The following is an 18,674-nucleotide window of genomic DNA, read 5'->3' on the forward strand; positions in this document are numbered from 1 at the left end:
AAAAGTACATAATTTGTAAAAAAATAATATCTAGCTATTGCGGTTCTCGAGATCTAGCCTCGTGACACACGGACGGACGACAGACAGACAGCGAAGTCTAGACTCATTAGGAATAGACTCCCGTTTTCATCCTTTGGGCAAGGAAGCCTAAAAACTGAAAAGTAAATATAACTTTATTAAATAAAAGAAAAGAATTTTATGTTTGTGGCTTTGCAAGTACATTAAAAATGAGTTTCGACTTCATAATAATTATTTTACGAACAAAAGGAAAATAGTGAACAAAGTTAACAATGAAACTATGATAATTAAATTCGATTAAATCTCAAATCAGAACTGCGAATTACGATGTACACTCCATACTCGCTCGATAGATGGTGTAGCACCCTCTTTATATCGCGGTATCGCTTGTTTGCGGAGTATAATTATTATGGTTTAAAAAAATGCGGGATAGGTCGTAATACTCAATCGAAAGTAACATCGGTGCACGAATAACCTCCTGAAAGTTCAAAAGTTGTTGGGCTATCGTCATAGAATTTGTACTTTGTAGAAGTACCTACCTGTTATTATCAATTAATTTTACGACCTAGAATATATACCTAGAGATAGAGAATGGGTGCTAAGCTAAGTACAGAAAAGTTTTCGCGACCTAAAGAAAAAAACCTTAAAAAAAGAAATGAAATCCCACCAAAACATTAAATCTAAAAAGGAGCCAATGAAAATATTGCATAGCCATGCAATATATATATCGTAAAAAGTTTTCAGATCACATTCAAGCCAAGCCTTCAACTTATTTAATTTATAATTCATATTGTGTATGTATTTTGGTGTGCAATAAAGAGTTTTATTATTATTATTATTTTGTAATTTAAATCAACATTCAGTGAATTTATCAATAGTTTTCTTTATTTTATAATTATTATAGTGGCTTGGCAATGAGCACTAGAGAAATAATCAGCGACTGATTGGGTATTTATTGGGTACAATCGTCCACATGCGTCATTACATACTAAAAAACACTTTACGCTTGCCGTTTATGTAAGTATGAACTACCCTAAATATGAAGTTTTATATTTGTTTTTCTTGTGCTCATTGCCGAGCCACTATAATAATTATAAAATAAAGAAAACTATTGATAAATTCACTTAATGTTGATTTAAATTACAAAATAAGTTGAAGGCTTGGCTTGAATGTGATCTGAAAACTTTTTACGATAGATATATTGCATGGCTATGCAATATTTTGCTTGGCTCCTTTTTACATTTAATGTTTTGGTGGGATTATACTTACAACTAATTTGTATAGACGTTTAGCTCTTTACTTAATACAAATATCACATTAATTGGGTGGGTAAGAGGCACGATAACATTTCTACATAATAATATTATAATTATTGCATGCTCTTAAGACGGCCGTTTTTAAGTCTTTGTGTCTCAAATAAAAACAACACAACTAAATAAAATAAAGCTTAATGAAACTACAAAATACAAATCAAGTCAAATGCTATTTTTAACATAAAATTATATTTTTAACCGACTTCAAAAAAAGGAGGTTATCAAATATCAATTCGATGCGTACATGTATGTAATATTTCCAGAACTGCCCAGTTTTTGTATAATATTATATCAATCTATGACAGCTTCTGAACAAATGTGCCAAATTTCAAAAGTGTATGTATGTATGTATGTATGTATGTATGTATGTATGTATGTATGTATGTATGTATGTTTTTATGTTTGTGCACGCATATCTCCGGAACCACAAGTCCGATTTTAGTGATTCTTTTTTTATTGTAGTAGGTATTGTTCAATTTAGTTTATTATTATTATAAGGAATACTGCAAGTTTGTTTTTTGAGATAGGGAATTTTAATTCTTAATTACGTAAGCGCATTCGGTAAGAGCCTGCGACGCACTGAATACTCCTGACCCCTGACCGCGAAACTAGGATGTCACCGGGCGAGATTATTTAATGGCATTATAGCATATTATTGTGAGATAGCGACACTTAAGTCTAATATTTAATTTAAAATATGTTTTATTTTACTTTATAAATACCGTTACTGGCTCGTAGCGTTCATTGAGTAAAAATATAAATGTACTAAATGCTAAGCTATAATGCCGTTAAGACTCGTTAGTCACATTTAAGTCTAATTTTTTCACTTTACGGCATTATTGTTTAGCAAACATAAAGTCCTGCATTAAAAAAGAGTAACAATAAAATAGTTAAAGTACTTTAATCACTTTACAGTGTACAAAATACCGTATAACGGCAATCTAGTGAAACAATCACAAGAAAAAATTATAATAAAAATACAAGTTAATGAACATTAGCGGCTATATTGACTCCCAATGTGACTTAACGTCATTTAAGCGTATTACATGCACAAAAAAGGGTAATATAACGGCATTTTCATTAATATTATTTCCGAAACTATTCAACTTATCAAAAAACCGCTTATATAGGTCGATAGAGAATTTTTTTCTTATTCATGTACAGTCAAAACCTGAAAATCGACCAAATGTCACTTAACGGCATTTTTGTTATACCACGGCAGCATGGTCATGGGAACGTGACGGCAGTCAGCGCCACACGTGCGCGAACACGATACTGCTGTCGCCCGATCTATAAATTATAGACCAGGGGATCCTATGTCATCATTGTCTACGTAACAGAGATGATGATGATTAATTAATCATCGTTCCAATTAGCGATGTCTGCTTCTTGTAAACTGTAAAGGCCTTCACGTTAGGTTATGATGGAATACCACGATTGCGAACCGTTTATAGCATGCTCGAGCACGAATGCACGCTGTATAGTTATTAGGTCTTCTAGAATTTTCATACGTGGGAGAGCCATGCTTCGCCACGAATGGGCCGGCTCGACCGGAGAAATACCACGTTCTCACAGAAGACCGGCGTGAAACAGCGCTTGCGCTGTGTTTCGCCGAGTGAGTGAGTTTACCGGAGGCCCAATCCCCTACTCTATTTCCTTCCCTACCCTACCCTATTCCCTTCCCTTCCCAACTCTACCCTCCCCTATTACCTTATTCCCTATTAAAAGGCCGGCAACGCACCTGCAGCTCTTCTGATGCTGTGAGTGTCCATGGGCGACGGAAGTTGCTTTCCATCAGGTGACCCGTTTGCTCGTTTGCCCCCTTATTTCATAAAAAAAAAAAGAATCTGATGGCAAAAAGTGAGAAAATAAATTGACTCTAGCAATACCGGAGTAATTGGAATAAAACATTTTGATCCAATGATCAAGGCTAATTTTTGAAAATCTGCCATCAAAATTTGCTATCAGATTCTGGTAGACTATAATTTTTTTTATAGTGACAACTCACAACAGACGTGTAGCTAGACTGTAGAGTGTAGATCTATCAGAAATTGATAATATTTCTGTATTAAAATTTCATCTAACTTTATACCGCACTCAGAGTTGAACAATATTTACTTAAAATAAATGTGTTAATATCACATAAGCCTCAAACAAAATATGTCTAACTTTTCATTAAATTGAAGGTTAATCATAATTAAGTAAATGTCTCTGCGTACGGCGGTTTGACCCGGGGCACCGAACGGAGGCACCGAACCTAATCTTGTAAAAATTAGGGCATAAGTGTAGGCTGTAGACTTAGCTTTTGTCTCACAAAATATTGGTAGGGTTATTTAATAATAACTGGTTTGGACGTCTTCATCACTTCTATCTCACCTACGTTCATACTTAATAGGTGCCACAATCATTGTAGAGAGCAAAACTTAAAATTCACTGAGCGACGAGCGTGTATTCGTTAATAATGCATGGAACATTCGATACATGAGTCTTGCAGCTCTTGCTTGTGTTCCACTCAACTTTGCAATGTATCCAGGCCAGACGAAATCCATATTATAATTATTGCGAATCGTTGTCGGTCTGTCTGTTTGATACCTTTTGATCATGTCCTCAAGTTTGGTATGGAAATAGGTCCCGAGACAGAACATAGGTTTAGGATAATTTAAATGCAGCAAAATAGCAGCAGAATAAGCTCTATCATTATAGCAAGTAATCAAAAATTAACATTTTTTTTATCAATAATGTCTATATTGTATCCGAAATATTATTAATTTCAATAGTTATACACCTTCTTATGGAACAAAGCGTTTTGTTTACATGCAAACATCATGCATTCAACATTAACGGTTGATTAAATTAAACCGTGGTTTAACATTCAAATAATTTAATGACTAGCCATGCAAATTGTCATACAATCGCGAATCGTCGCATATGCGGCTGATGCGATGTTTTCGTGCGACGGGGTTTGAATACAGATCTGTATTGATTGGCTCGTGCCATTCAAAGGATTTTAATCATTAGCAAATCAAATTCACGAAGTTATTGCCTTTTTAACCCTGAACCACCTACCATACGTCTCACAGACCCTGCGGATATTATTATTGTTGATATTTTTGCGCTGGAGTGTTGTACCGGCTCGGTCGCTTTTGTACCTTTTTCCTGCGCCTTTAGGTACCATCCAACGGCTCGGCACGGTTAGGCGTGCACGCGTTTGGCTTAGGTATGTAAATAAAGACTTGCGGGGGTCTGTGAGACCCCTGCTAGGAGGTTACGTAAGTTTTTTTAATTGTTATTTTTTATTTTTTCGGAAATAATGGCTCTCTGTTAAGTTATTATTGAGCGATGAATGCAGCGATGTGGAGCCGGTCAAAATTAATCGTGTGTTTATAAGATAGTGGAGCATCTGATTCTGCACATTTGCATTGCACAGAAGCTCTCCATCGCAAAGTGACATTCCTTCAGAAAGTGACTAAGAGTTTTCATTAATTGAGGATGATGTGCCTTACCGGAAATTCGATCTAAAAACAAGAAGAACCATTATTTGGTAAGAATCACATTCGTTAGTCATCTGCCCTGCGGGGCTAAAATGGTCGCTTTGAAGAATCATGATATGAATCATAATATGATTCATTTTTCGAAAATCGCAAAATGCAACTCTGCTTGCAATTCATTTCTGTATTTTCGTACTGATTTGACATTTGTCAGTTTAACAGTTTTGACAATTCATTTGCTAAATTGATTGAGAGGAATTGCTAAATGTCACCATTTTATTCCCGCTGGCCAGGGGCAGGGGCATTCAGGCAGGGGCCTGAAACAGTATTCTACTGAACCTATCTGTGCAGCCACATAGACAAAAGGTTGAAAGCAGTTACATATTTATGAAGAATTTATTTATAGTTATCGTAATATGTTTTTAGCAGGGGTCCCACATACGTATGGTAGGTGGTTGTGTGACAATTATATGTGGTAGGTGGTTAAGGGTTAACCGACTTCCGAGAAGAGAAAGAGGTTTTATATTTTATGTTCAGCTGATGTTTTTGATGTTTGTTAACTCTGCTGTTTGTGAACCGATTTTCTAAAATGTTCCTCTGTTGTTAGGAAGTGAAAATAGAGAAAACAATTTTGTTAATTAAAATTCCTTCTTATTTTAAAACTAAGTAACGAATCAATGCTTATCAGACAATTTGACGCTAAGCATTCGTGTACTAACGCACAAAAAATTACGTATTGAGCTATGAATGCAGTTATGTTCTCTAGATGATTTAGATTTTAGAACAAGACTGCATTTAAAATTTAACAACAAAAAAAATTGTGGGTTAGGACATTAATGCTAGCGACTAATTTAGGGAGCTGGTTAAACTAACGTCTAACCGTAACTCGTAAGTAAATAGCATTGATTACTCCTGGCTTACTAAGTTATTAGTGCATTCCTACAAGTGCACTGTTTCACAGAATTTCGATTTTCGACGAGACCAATTGCTTAGCATGTCGATATTTGATACTTCTAGCTTTTATTAATTAAATAATTATATTAAAATCGTTGATATAGTTCATTCTAAAAGTTATTATTATGTTTGAAATAAACATACCCTCTAATATCTAGTCTCTTCAATGGCTACCAAACCAAACTAATTGTAGAGTTTATTACGTACCTAACTTTTATTTTTAAATTATAAAAAGAAGAGCTTACTTAGATGCTGTTAACGTTAAGGTTTCCGATAAAGAGTAACTACTTACTACACATTATGTAACATAGTAGAAGGCATATTAAAATGTAACTATAAGCTAGGTAATAAATATTTGATTTGATTGATTTTTAATGAACAAAAGTGGATTTCTTATTGTTACGGTACATGGTATACGGACACGTAGTACCATCTAGCGACAAACCAGCGAAACTTACCGAGGGAACACAGGCAACATAAATCCCCTACTCAATACTAGATGGAGTGAGATGCGCAAGTACATACTCGAACCTACTAGAAAAGTCCAACGGTTGTTTACTTGTTTACGTGAATCGGAAATTTTCTGGAATTCGTCTCGCCGTATAAAAAGCCGCAGGTAGACGGCCCAAAAGTTCAGTTCGGTTCGAGCGATTATCAAGGCGATTTCGGAGTGACAACAAGTGATCAATAGTGAGTGAACCAGTGAATCCTGCGACTTGGCTACGACCTAGGACAGTGATAGTGCTTAGTGATTGGACCTAGTGATTAGTGTTTAGACTTAGTGCTAAGTGTTGTGACCTAGTGTGTGCTTGTGTGACCTAGTGTTAATAAAATCTTCAAGAGAGAGTCACCAGGTCTTTCTTTCCAAATCCTTCGAACCCTAGCACGTAACATTATTATTCAAAAATGGTTTTAGAGTTTAGAATTTGTTTTGCTTACTTTCATCTCTTTTTTACTGATGGAGCTGTGATCATCAACTAATATTATAAATGCGATGCCCGTGTGTCTGTCTGTCTGCCTCTTCACGCCCAAACCGCTGAACCGATTTTGATGTTTGGTATGCATATACTGTGAGTCCCGGGAAAGGGCATAAGATAGTATTTTACCCCGGAAAAATGTATGATGGTTATCGTGCGATAAACTAATTTTGGCGCAACGAAGTTGCGGGCGTCATTTATTTTCAAAACGTTAAGAGGAGTCCACACCACCCTTTTTTTCATACAAACGTTGTCCCCTGTTTCCTCCCTGGATAATGCTAGTGGAGTTATAATTTTTTTCCTGTATATCTACTACGGCCACTAATACAATGTCCCTATGTTTTCTTTTTTTCATAATTTAATTAATAATTAAGATATGAACGTTCAAAAACCCAAAAAAATGGCCAGATTTTCCGCTGTGTTCAAACATCCAGAAAACAGATTTGACTAGATTTTACAAAAAAAAATAAAACATAGGAACACAGATCAAGCCTTTCTTTAATCTTTAATGAAAAAAGTTCTTAAATCGGTTAAGTTTTGGAGAAGGAATCAGGGGACAACGAATCGTTGATTTTCTGCAGTTATCTCTATCGCGTTCTGCGGTATAGGCTTGAGGTAAGGGAGACAGCTATAGATATTACACGTACTTTTTTCATTTCTCTAGCCCCTGGTGTATCCTCTTAACCACTCAAAATCCGTTAACTGCAGTTTAAGATTGAACATTAACAGTAATAAGTCACAGTGATGAATGATATCTTAGATCAGAGTTTAAGCGATGTTTAGCTAAACTCGGTTTAACTTGTTGAAATGTTGAGCGAATATTGCAATTACATTACCATGGCACACTGAGAATCCGTTAGTATGCTATCCTCTTCTAGTAGTCTAGTTCATATAATATTATTATTATACGTCTACATGTTAATATAGGTCGTGACAGAGAAAAGTAAATATCCCAATGAAAACTAGTCATCAAAATTGTTTGGGACGAATATTCTTGATGTTTGATAACAAAATGAGTATAGTTTTGTGACTTGTCTAGTTCCCTAATGCCGTGGCCCGTGAATTAAAAATCTAAACCTCTGACATCAAAATGCCTCGGACAAACATGCAAATATTATAATATTATCACTTTAATCAGCTATTACAGTGTTTCTCAACCATGGTCGAAAAATATTTTTAAATATTTTTCTTTTTGCATTTTATCATGTTATCAATCTTTTTAATCTACTAGTTATTTTCTGAAATATTGCTCTGCCCTGCTCTCGACCCCACAAAATATTTTCGACCCTACAGGGGTCGTGACTCGTGACATACTTGTTGGAAAAACACTACCAGATTGTGAAAGTGCCTCTAGTTTGGTACATCGTTAATTTTTCTATTACAAATAAATTCAGTCGTCCATGGGCTTGTTTTGTATCGTTTAGGATCACACATTTATTTCTGTTCAACACGTACAATGTACATTGCTTGCTGTTGCAAGTATCAGTCTTAAATTATTTCGATATATTGTACATTATATTTCCTTTAACATTTTACAACTGTTTAAGATAACCGCTGACCCGTGATAAGACTATCGAGTGTGGTCCTTAACTCCTTACAGTTGATCGATTGTGTTATGAGTAATTGCATCGTCTATATTCATTCAACTTGCAGAAAGCTTTGTATAGACTTGGTATAATTATTATATATTTTTTTAAACTTATTACTTATCCTGGGCGTCTTTTCTAGTAAAGTTTTGAAAGCAAAGTAAGATAAGGTATAGCAATCGCAAACGACATCTTATCTGAGTAAAGAAATTCCTATCAAACCCCATAGGCCATACCAAATTCGGTCTTTCACATATTATGTTTAAGTTTAAGCTATTTTTTGCTAAAATTACATTAGCCGCTATTTTATTACTTAAGTAAAGTTAATAATAAAAGTTCCATAACGAGTATTAGTTGCTGCAAAACCAATATCTATCTTGTGGATCGAACTGTCAACACGTTGAACAAAGGTTTCTTTTGAAAGCGCGGAGTTACAAGTAATATGCGGCGGAATTAATGCACGAACCGAACACCGGCGTATTTCGATGACGGAATATAATAATAAACACCCGCACGTGTTGTTTTACCGACCGCCTCAGTGACAGCGGAAAGCGATTTCTCTCGAGATTAATGAAGTACAAGTAAATTTACTAAATGATGCCTCTAACATCGTTTGCACGTAAATTCATTTGCGCTACATTCAAATATTTTTTGCGACAGAAACTATCCTAATTAACGGGAAAGGTCCGGTGAATCGTGTTTCAATATATTATTATTATCATAAAAAATCATGAAAATCTGTTAAGCGCGCTTAAGAATCGAATGGTGCTAAAGCTATAATAGCGATTGTGATCATATTCTGATTACGTAATCAAGAGGACATATTTTGTTAAGCAGAGTACTTAGTCAAATTGCATTTGGTAGTATTGAAAGCATAAAGTTAATATACCTAGCGGAATAGAGCAACAATCTCTAGCTGTCAAACGGAACCAAAATTGGTTTTCATCTGTGTGAAAAATATGTGTACATGAATTCTGTGAGATTAAATTGTCAACGTGCGGAACGTGCCGACTGGACGTCAAAAAAAGAGTGCTGCTGTCATGTATCACACGTTTCTTTTTACCACGCAGTGTTACTGATAGTGACATCTCTCTTGCTCAGGCCTTTGTTTCTCTATTTCGCTAGGTATATTCAACTTTATGATTGAAAGCGAAGTTAAAAATGTATAAGATTTGACACAAAACATCTCAAGCACCACGCATTGACACTTAGTGATGCGTATCTGCATATCACATACGAATGATTTTCTGTAATAATTAAAATCTACCTGCACTAATAACATGATGTGTGCGCCGCTCGAACTCGCACCACACCACTTCTGATGAGTCGAGTAACGTAAGCTTTTAAACTTTGTAAGCTTAAAAATGAAAAATGTGAGAACTGTTAACATATTATGTTTCAGCTTTCTAGTCACATGCTTATGAAAAATAGATTTATAACGCGAATGTAGCTTTTAATATTACTCTAAAAGGTACGGCGCTCTTTCAGAGTTTCAGACTTCAATATTTTAATTTGTCGATGTAGAGTATATTATGTTGTTTTGCAACGTTTGCAAACTTAAAATATGTGTCTGATGTTTTAGTATTCATAAATAACCAGTATGTTGCTTTATAGCATAAATAATAATATTATTATATTATTCGTTTCAAGTTTTGTACAATATTTTTCCTACTAACCAAATGTTACTCAGGTATATTTCGTACACTTCTTGTGATGGTGATTTCTTTGCATATACCACAATTTCTCCTTAGATGCTGATTCATTCTTGTGAATGGTTTCAAGTTTGTCAAAATATATTAATATACATCAAATACTTCTATTTAAAATGAGGTTATACATACGCATGTACTAATTAAACAACAATTTTTAACCGGCTTTTGTGATTGATTTTTTAGTTATTCATTAATTGTTTAATTACCTCATATTATTCTTCTTTTACCAGCAATTTTTGTACTACTCAAATATGTATATTGTAAAGGTCGGCTTGCCAACCGATTTTAATTGTTATCTATGAATAAAATGTATTTTTTATCTCCTAGCGAATCCAGACGATAATGATCTAAATAATTAATCCATAATCTCGTCACAAAGGCCTAATGGCATTTCCCAATGGAGTAAAATGTGACGAGTGCCATTCCTCATTACACCTCAATTATGCGACACTTAGCATTTCAAAGGGCTAGACACGAATTACTGGTCTTTGACCCAGTCTGAAGTGGTCTTTCAAACGCATCAGGGGACAGGAGGACCATCCAAGTGGAATTGGGAGGATGATAGATAAAGTGATGTGTGCATATTTTTATTTTTTTATAGTCTGCGCAATGGACGTGGTATATTTATTTTGTAGGTATATTTTTTAAGTTAGGGCATGAATATGGAATATTTAATGACGTGTGTAAATGAAGAGCTGGTGTATATTTTGTAGATGTAGATATATTTTTAAAGTAAGGGTTCCATAATTACGGTTGTAAAGAAATAAGTACCTACAGGTGTTGGAAATCTATACTAATATTATAATTGGGAAGAGTTTGTTTGTTTGTTTGAACGCGCTAATCTCAGGAACTACTGGTCCGATTTGAAAAATTATTTTACTGTTGGATAGCCCATTTATCGAGGAAGGCTATAGGATATATTTTATCACGCTAAGCCCCAATTTCACCAACTTCTGTTAGTGCTAACACCTTGTAAAAATGTCAAGTCTTCTCTTTCATTCATAAGAAAAACGAAAGCGGTAACGTGATACTAATTCGAGCGTTAACTTTAACAGTCGTTGGTGAAATTGGGGCTAAGTATAATAGGAGCGAAGAAATAGAGGAAAATGTGGAAAAAACGGAAGGAAATTATTTATAAGGGCTTATTTGAACGCGCTAATCTCAGGAACTACTTATCCAATTTGAAAAATTATTTCAATGTTAGATAGCCCATTTATCGAGGTAGGCTATTGGTTATATTTTATCACGCTAGGACTAATAGGAGCGAATAAATAGAGGAACATGTGGAAAAAACGGGGGAAATTATATGAAAGGGCTTATTTGAACGCGCTAATCTCAGGAACTACTGGTCCGATTTAAAAAAATCTTTCAGTGTAAGATAGCCCATTTGTCGAGGAAGGCTATAGGCTATATATTATCATACTAAGACTAATAAGAGCAAAGAAATAGATGAAAATGTGGAAAAAACGGGGGAAATTATAGGAAATTGCTTATTATCTTATGTATGTGTATGTGTGTATTAACTACTAAAGAAATTTTTATGTTATTTGGCAAACATGAAGAATAGACCACGTGAAGGGACATAGGTTATTTTTTGCTGCAAAATGTACGGTTGCGTGAAATTTCTAAATTACGCAAGCGAAGCTGCGCGGAACATCTAATAAAATCGTAGGAAAGTCAATTCTGTATATTGAATATTTTAGTACAATAAATAATACTTGGGATGTGATCTACTATGCTAAAGCGGACGAAGTCGCGGGCAACAGCTAGTTGAAAATAATTTGTTACATAAATGACGAAGTGCAGAATTTAAAAATTTATTTTAAAATTTTACATCGCTAAAGAGAAATTTGCTTTCATGTGTTACTGAAATTAATATGGCCGGTTATTTATTATGTCGGTAATTATCATTTGCATGTAAGCCTTTTTTGACTTTCGGTCATTAACGTGGGGATACCTTTTAAGTTTTAATAGAAAATTATAATAATTGTGAAACTATTAATGAAGCCTTATCGTTTTGATTTTTCTTTCACTTTTTAAACTAAGTAAGTACCTATTATCTGAGGACAGATAAATGCTAAAAAGTTGAGCTCAGAGTTGTTTCCTAACATTATAAATGACAATAAAGCAATGATATTGTATAAAAACCTATCATTTCAATAAAGTAATTATAGCTTAAGAAGGTTACAATATTATAGAAATCACTGATCAGGATCTTTTGAAAGCAAGTACCTATCTTTCTGATCATTTATTATTAAAGCTGAAACCGATTTGGATGAAAATGGTATAAATATATTTTGTTGCGGTAAAACTTTTACAAACGAACGAAGTTGCGAACATCTAGTAAATCATCATAACCCAATAGGCTAAGCTACAACAGAACAAAAGTCTTCCAGTCCCAGTTCCCATTTGCATCCACGTCATCTGGTATTACGCGTTGAGGGCTCACAATAGCCACCGGACAATACCCCAGTATTGCGGACAAGACTGTTGAAACATAACCAATACCGAAGGCACAATGCTGGTAAGAATGATTGCGAATTATTTCTTACTTTTGATTCATATCCCTTGTCTTTGTCTCTTTAGTAGATAACTCGGTAACGTCACATATATAGCGGACCTGAAATAGTTTTTAGGGTTCCGTACCCAAAGGGTAAAAACGGGACCCTATTACTAAGACTTCAATGTCTGTCTGTCCGTCTGTCTGTCCGTCTGTCCGTCCGTCTGTCTGTCTGTCCGTCTGTCGGTCTCCAGGCTGTATCTCAAGAACCGCTATAGCTAGACTTCTGAAAATTTCACAGATTGTGTATATCTGTTGCCGCTATAACAGCAAATACAAAATAAAATAAATAATTAAGTGGGGCTCCCATACAACAAACGTGATTTTTCGGCCTTTTTTGCTCGTAATCAATAGTAGGCACTTGAAATACTCACAATATTCTTAATTAAATAAAAAAAATTATAAAATAAATAATAATCCCATACAAAAAACACATTTTTACCTATATTTCTCTATACGTACGGAACCCTTCGTGCGCAAGTCCAACTCGTACTTGGCCGATTATTTTACTCCTCGTGAATTTTTTTTGTTTGGAAGCTGGGGTGGGAAGTGAAGACTGGCCTGGCCAGTTGCACAATTTGGCGCTGCATAGAACATTTGACAAATTAGAAGAGCTAATGCATAATGATTAATGACACTTATAGTTCTTAGGCTCTTGTTATTTAGTCAGCTAAAATTACGTTGAATAAATGTATAATAAGAGTCTTGTACCAAATTAATAGGACTAAATGCTATAAAAATCTTCCTAACTTTGCACCGACCAGGAAAAACTGGAAAAAAACCTTGCAAAACGCCAAGGCTGACGTAAAAAGTCCCTTATTCCCCCAGGTCAGTCACGGCAATGTTTTAAAGATTTCTAATCATCTAATGGAGTAATTTCTTACGAGTCACACAGGGGACTGTCTTTCATAAAAAATCTGAAGACCATTTGATCCGTTCCCACGACTTTTTAACGTGAAGTTTAATAAGGGACTTAAACAGAGGGGCGTAGCATGGAGCTCTGGTTTTTGTATGCGTTAAAAATATCGGCCTGTTCTAATTATTTATTATCAATCCTGTCAAACGATATGGATGTTGATGCATAAGTGTATTCGACCACGCTGATTATCATTTATCATTGAAGTGTAAAATGGCACAAAAGGTTTTATCCCTTACCTAACTTCATTGTCAAAAAAAATTGTCCAGGATAGTGTGAACAAAATATATGAATGTATTATAATGATTATTACGTTTTTAAACCGCGGTTGACGGCGGTTCCCAATATTTGATCTATCTCTGGTTTGGCCCTACTAGAGATAGGAATAGCTCACATTAGACATTAGAGACATATATTTTATGTCAATTGTGAGCTATTACTATCTCTAGTATTGCAAAACCAGAGATAGATCAAATATTGGGAACGGCCGTTACTGAAGCAGTCGCCAACAATTTTACATCAGTCGTACTTTCACAAAATATTGATGTAAAGTAGGTATTTTAGTTTAACTGCAATTATTGTGCGTATAATGTTTTTTGTACAAACGTCGCAGTCAGGATGGCCGAGCGGTCTAAGGCGCTGCGTTCAGGTCGCAGTCCACTTCTGTGGGCGTGGGTTCGAATCCCACTTCTGACAGAAACTTTTTTGACCGTCTATTTAAAATTGGGGAAATTGATAAATAAGCAGATTACGTACCTACGTAATTTAGGCGGGCAAGACCAATTAACAGAAAACGTCTAATGTAATTCATGTACACGCTACGGTCTACCGGAGAGGTCCATCTGTGCAGGTATGCCTGCGCAGGTAGACCGGAATGTGTGTGGGAATAGACCTGTGCAGTTTTTGGACCTGTGCAGGCGACCATGTTCCACACACATTCCGGTCTTCCTGCGCAGACATACCTGCACAGGTGGACCTATCCGGTAAACCGTAGCGTGTATGGCTTAAATATTCACAGATAAATAAATCATGCTAATTATAGAGATTTGAGAGTGTGTATATTTGTTCTTAACCAAGAAACTACTGAACCGATTTGGTCCCTTACTCCTTAGGTATTGCATTAATTGGACGCTGTTAAGCATTCGTGTACTAACCCACAAAAAATACGTATTGAGTTATGAATGCAGTTATGTTCTTTATATGATTTAGAATAAGACTGAATTCAAAATTAATTAACATTAAAAAAAAATTTGGGTTAGGAGTTAGAACACTAATGCTTAACAGCGACCAATTATTATTATTCAATAGGCTACTTTTTAGTCCTAAAAGCTTAAGTGTTTCCTTGAGAAGTTAAGTTTAACTTGAGGTAAAAGCTAGTAGTGACTACAGAGGGTAATCATAAAAACATCTATTTATTTTGGTCACTAAGTAATTTTTTTCTTATATTGTAGCGCCAAAAATCTATACCTAACTTGGACTGAGTTCCTAGGTCTAAATCTAGTAACAAGTGCATATTGTTACAATGACACTTACAGCATCCGGTCTCTTTGATCGGCCACGTGTTTCCGGTGTCGCGTGCCGTTGAGCTGGTCAGTTATTGCCTTTCCAACTACACACACCCGTAAAATCATTTACAAGCGAAAATAACTCTTACGCTGGTTCCATAAGGTCTGTTATACGTTAGCACATAATAAGTCCACTTTTGGTTATGATTTGAACTTAAATAGGAATTTTATTGTTTACACCGCGCGAGTCGGTTATAGCTCTGATATCGAAGATATAGCCTATTTAACTTGTTGACTAACCGAGTATTTATTGGTTGTTCTACAATCTACATTATTGAGTTTGTTTTGTAGTCGTTTTACCGACTTCCAAAAAGGAGGAGGTAATACGTTCGGCTGTATGTATCTTTTTTTTTTTGTATGTTCAACGATAACTCAGCCGTTTCTGATCCGATTTTCAAAATTCTTTTTGTGTTGCATAGGATTTAACTCGAATTTTGTACCATGTTCACAAAAGTGGTGATCTGATGATGGGATCCTGGAGGAATCGATGGGACTCCTAGAAATTTGTATCGAAACATATAGTGATTTCAATTTTTCAGACGCATTCGAGGTAAATGCTACTAAAAATAAGATTTCGCACCAGGTTATACCCTGGATACGAAGGTACCCAACAGAACTTTTGAATCCTTATAAGTATATCTATAAGAATTAAAAAAAAGGCGAATTCTGAAAAAGGCACTATTATAGAGTAAGAGTTATTTAATACTTTTTAGTTCATATTATTATTGTTTTTACCTTGGAAGTCGGTTTTAATTTTTTGTTAAAAATAATAATCGTGGAATAAACTTTTATATGCATTTATGTCCGTTCTTTATTTTGCACTATACGACGCCCGCAACTCCGTTGCGCCAAAATTCGCGCGGGAACCGTATATTTCCACAACAAAATTATGCTATATTCCTTTAAGAACTGACTCTCAAAGTATCTACATAAATGTACCTGCCAAATTTCTTCCAGGGCTTAGATATATTTAGAAGAGTCCACTTAACAAAAAACAAATTGGAAGTTATTTTTTTAGATGACATAATATTTTATCCCATTTAAAATCGTTGCAGAACGGTCACTTCGCGGCAGTGGGTAAGAGCGGGGGTGACGAGGTGTGTATGGGAGGGAAGACGCGCGCGCGGGGACACGTCACGCGCGGGCGACGCGTCGTGTTCATTAATTGTGGTGTTTTTTGGGATAACTTTCGGAAGCTATTTCTCAACATTTTAGTACTGACTACTGAGTGATTATAAAAGAAAAAGTACGTGTATTTTTTTTAAACAAGGATCAATATACCAAAATTTGGCCTGAAGGTTGCACCCTGTATAATATAGAATTTATAATGTTACTTATAGGATAATTATTAGTTATTTAGATGAACTTATTTAAATGGGTGTATTGAGTTGCATTATTAAGCATCTGTAGGTGTTATTGGGTTTCGAACCCGCTATACTTGTACCACTAATCTCTTTAGATCTCGTGAGTCGTGACTCAGCGTCAGATGGCTGTCATCATCAGGTGATTAGCATAATTTGAACAAAATACCACACTATAATTAATTTAAATTTCAAATGCGTGATAGGCACGCTGTTTGAATTCATAAATGAATAATTTGTTGAATAATTACAATTCAATTTCCAAAATTACATTGTTAATTAATACAAAACAGCTCTCGATTTCGAGTGCAGCTACGAATGATTGTAGCTTTTTATTCTACAATCATATTCTGTATAATATCAATCCCAAATAGCTAGCTGCTAGGTTATATGATGGTTTTCGATGATTTTATAGTTCGAATATCATTATCTATATATACAGAATGTAACAAAAACAAGTGATAATATTTTAGGGTGTGTTCGTGTTCCTTGTAGAGAGTTCAGTGTGAAAGTAGCAGCGCTGAAAGACCAAAAATTTTTTTCACTTTTGTATGGGGAAACTCGTGACGCTCGGGCTCTTGCCCATACAAAAGTGAAAAATTTTTTTCATCTTTCAGAGCTGCTACTTTCACAGTGAACTCTCTACAAGGAACACGTACACACCCTAAAGTATTATCACTTATTTTTGTTACACCCTGTATAACGAGTCAAACCCTATACAACACAAAAATAATTTTGTAAATCGGACCACAAACGGCTGAGTAATCGTTGAACATAGTACCTACATTAAAAAAAAATACATACAGCCGAACGTATTACCTCCTCCTTTTTGGAAGTCGGTCAAAAATGGATTTCCACTTGTGTTAGTAACGCTATAACTCTTTAACGGCTGAACCGATTCTGCTAATTTTAGTCTAAAAATAATCCTTGAAGTCCAGGGAGGGTTTTAAAGTGACACGAAGTTCACCTGGACAGCTAGTATTCTAATAATAAACTGTTAAACTGTAAAATAATAAATATGTCAAACAATTAGTATGTTTTTCGTATAGTTGTAAATATATATTTTAGCTATAGAGACAAAGGTCTCTTGCTCTTTACTTCTTTTTCTTCTTTCTCTATTTGTTCTTGTTGCTCCTTGATTGTAAAGTCCGACTTCTTCTATGTCTGTTTAATCTTACATAAATTATGTTGTTTTTGTATAATATTATACTTACTTACATTTTAAACATCATGTAACCGTCAATAATCATCTAAGTATTTCAATTTGCATTTCAATTTCTGCCAAAATTGAAATTCGCCATAAACTGACCTTTATTTTATTAGTCATAAAGCTTGAACCTTCGTTAGATGTTTCAGAGATGTTATCATAAGTCTTGCTCCTCCGGAACACTGAAGGTTCAGGATCACTTTACCTCTAACAGAACCTCTATTCAAACAACATAAGGATGAAAATGGGAAGTCAGGCTGAAGCTTTGGACGTTAAGTCTTTACGACCCGAAATAATCTTCGGATTATCCAGCCTTTATTACTGTTACGATTTTGGAAACTGTCTTGAATTCCGTATCTTAATTTATGCAATGTAACTATGCTTAATGTTAAAGGTCCAAATCATAGAGCGAGTCGCAAAACTCCATGTTCAGGATATCAGTATAAAATTTTATATCCAGCAGGCCCTAGGCTCGTGGTATAGAATCAGAGGCGGCATCAGGCGTAGGCCACACGGTCCAAGGCGCGCTTCGCGCCCCTAGGACCACTATGTTTTTTTTAGGATTTACGAGTCTTGATACTCAATTTAAAAAAATCTTTCTCTCAACCATATCCGCCTCCTTCGTTTTGCCCGGCACTTTATAGAATATACAAAATTACACCAAAACATCACACCTAGCACCTAAGCGAAAAAAGGTGATACTTTTTTCGCTTAGGTACTAATAACTACTATTACTTTTTTGCATTTGGTTCCGTCTTTTCGAAATTTAATGAGGGTCACAAACAATTCGTGACCCTCGTTTCTATTGCAATTTGCAATAGCAATAAAGTCAATTATTGCTCATATTTTATAGAAAGGGTGTATGAATTGTTTGGCAATAGGGGCGAACCCCTAATTAGAAATATTGTCAATAATATTGTACATCGATTAGACACGTTTTGCCTTTAGCCAATGGGGTAGCTATTTAGTTTTTGATGTGAAAACTTCTTTGACGGCATTGCAAACTTTTTCTTGCGT

General features: G+C 35.1%; 1 protein-coding gene and 1 non-coding gene across 2 annotated transcripts in view; both read left to right on the top strand.

Moving 5' to 3' along the window:
- Nucleotides 1–18,674, top strand: part of LOC121739968 (kinesin-like protein CG14535) — a 297,875-nt gene that overhangs the window by 39,165 nt on the left and 240,036 nt on the right. The window lies entirely within an intron of this gene.
- On the top strand, nucleotides 14,137–14,220 carry Trnal-cag. The gene has a single exon. It is a non-coding gene; the product is annotated as a tRNA-Leu (tRNA).

This window comes from Aricia agestis, chromosome 2, assembly GCF_905147365.1.
Source record: "Aricia agestis chromosome 2, ilAriAges1.1, whole genome shotgun sequence".
Taxonomy (NCBI): domain Eukaryota; kingdom Metazoa; phylum Arthropoda; class Insecta; order Lepidoptera; family Lycaenidae; genus Aricia; species Aricia agestis.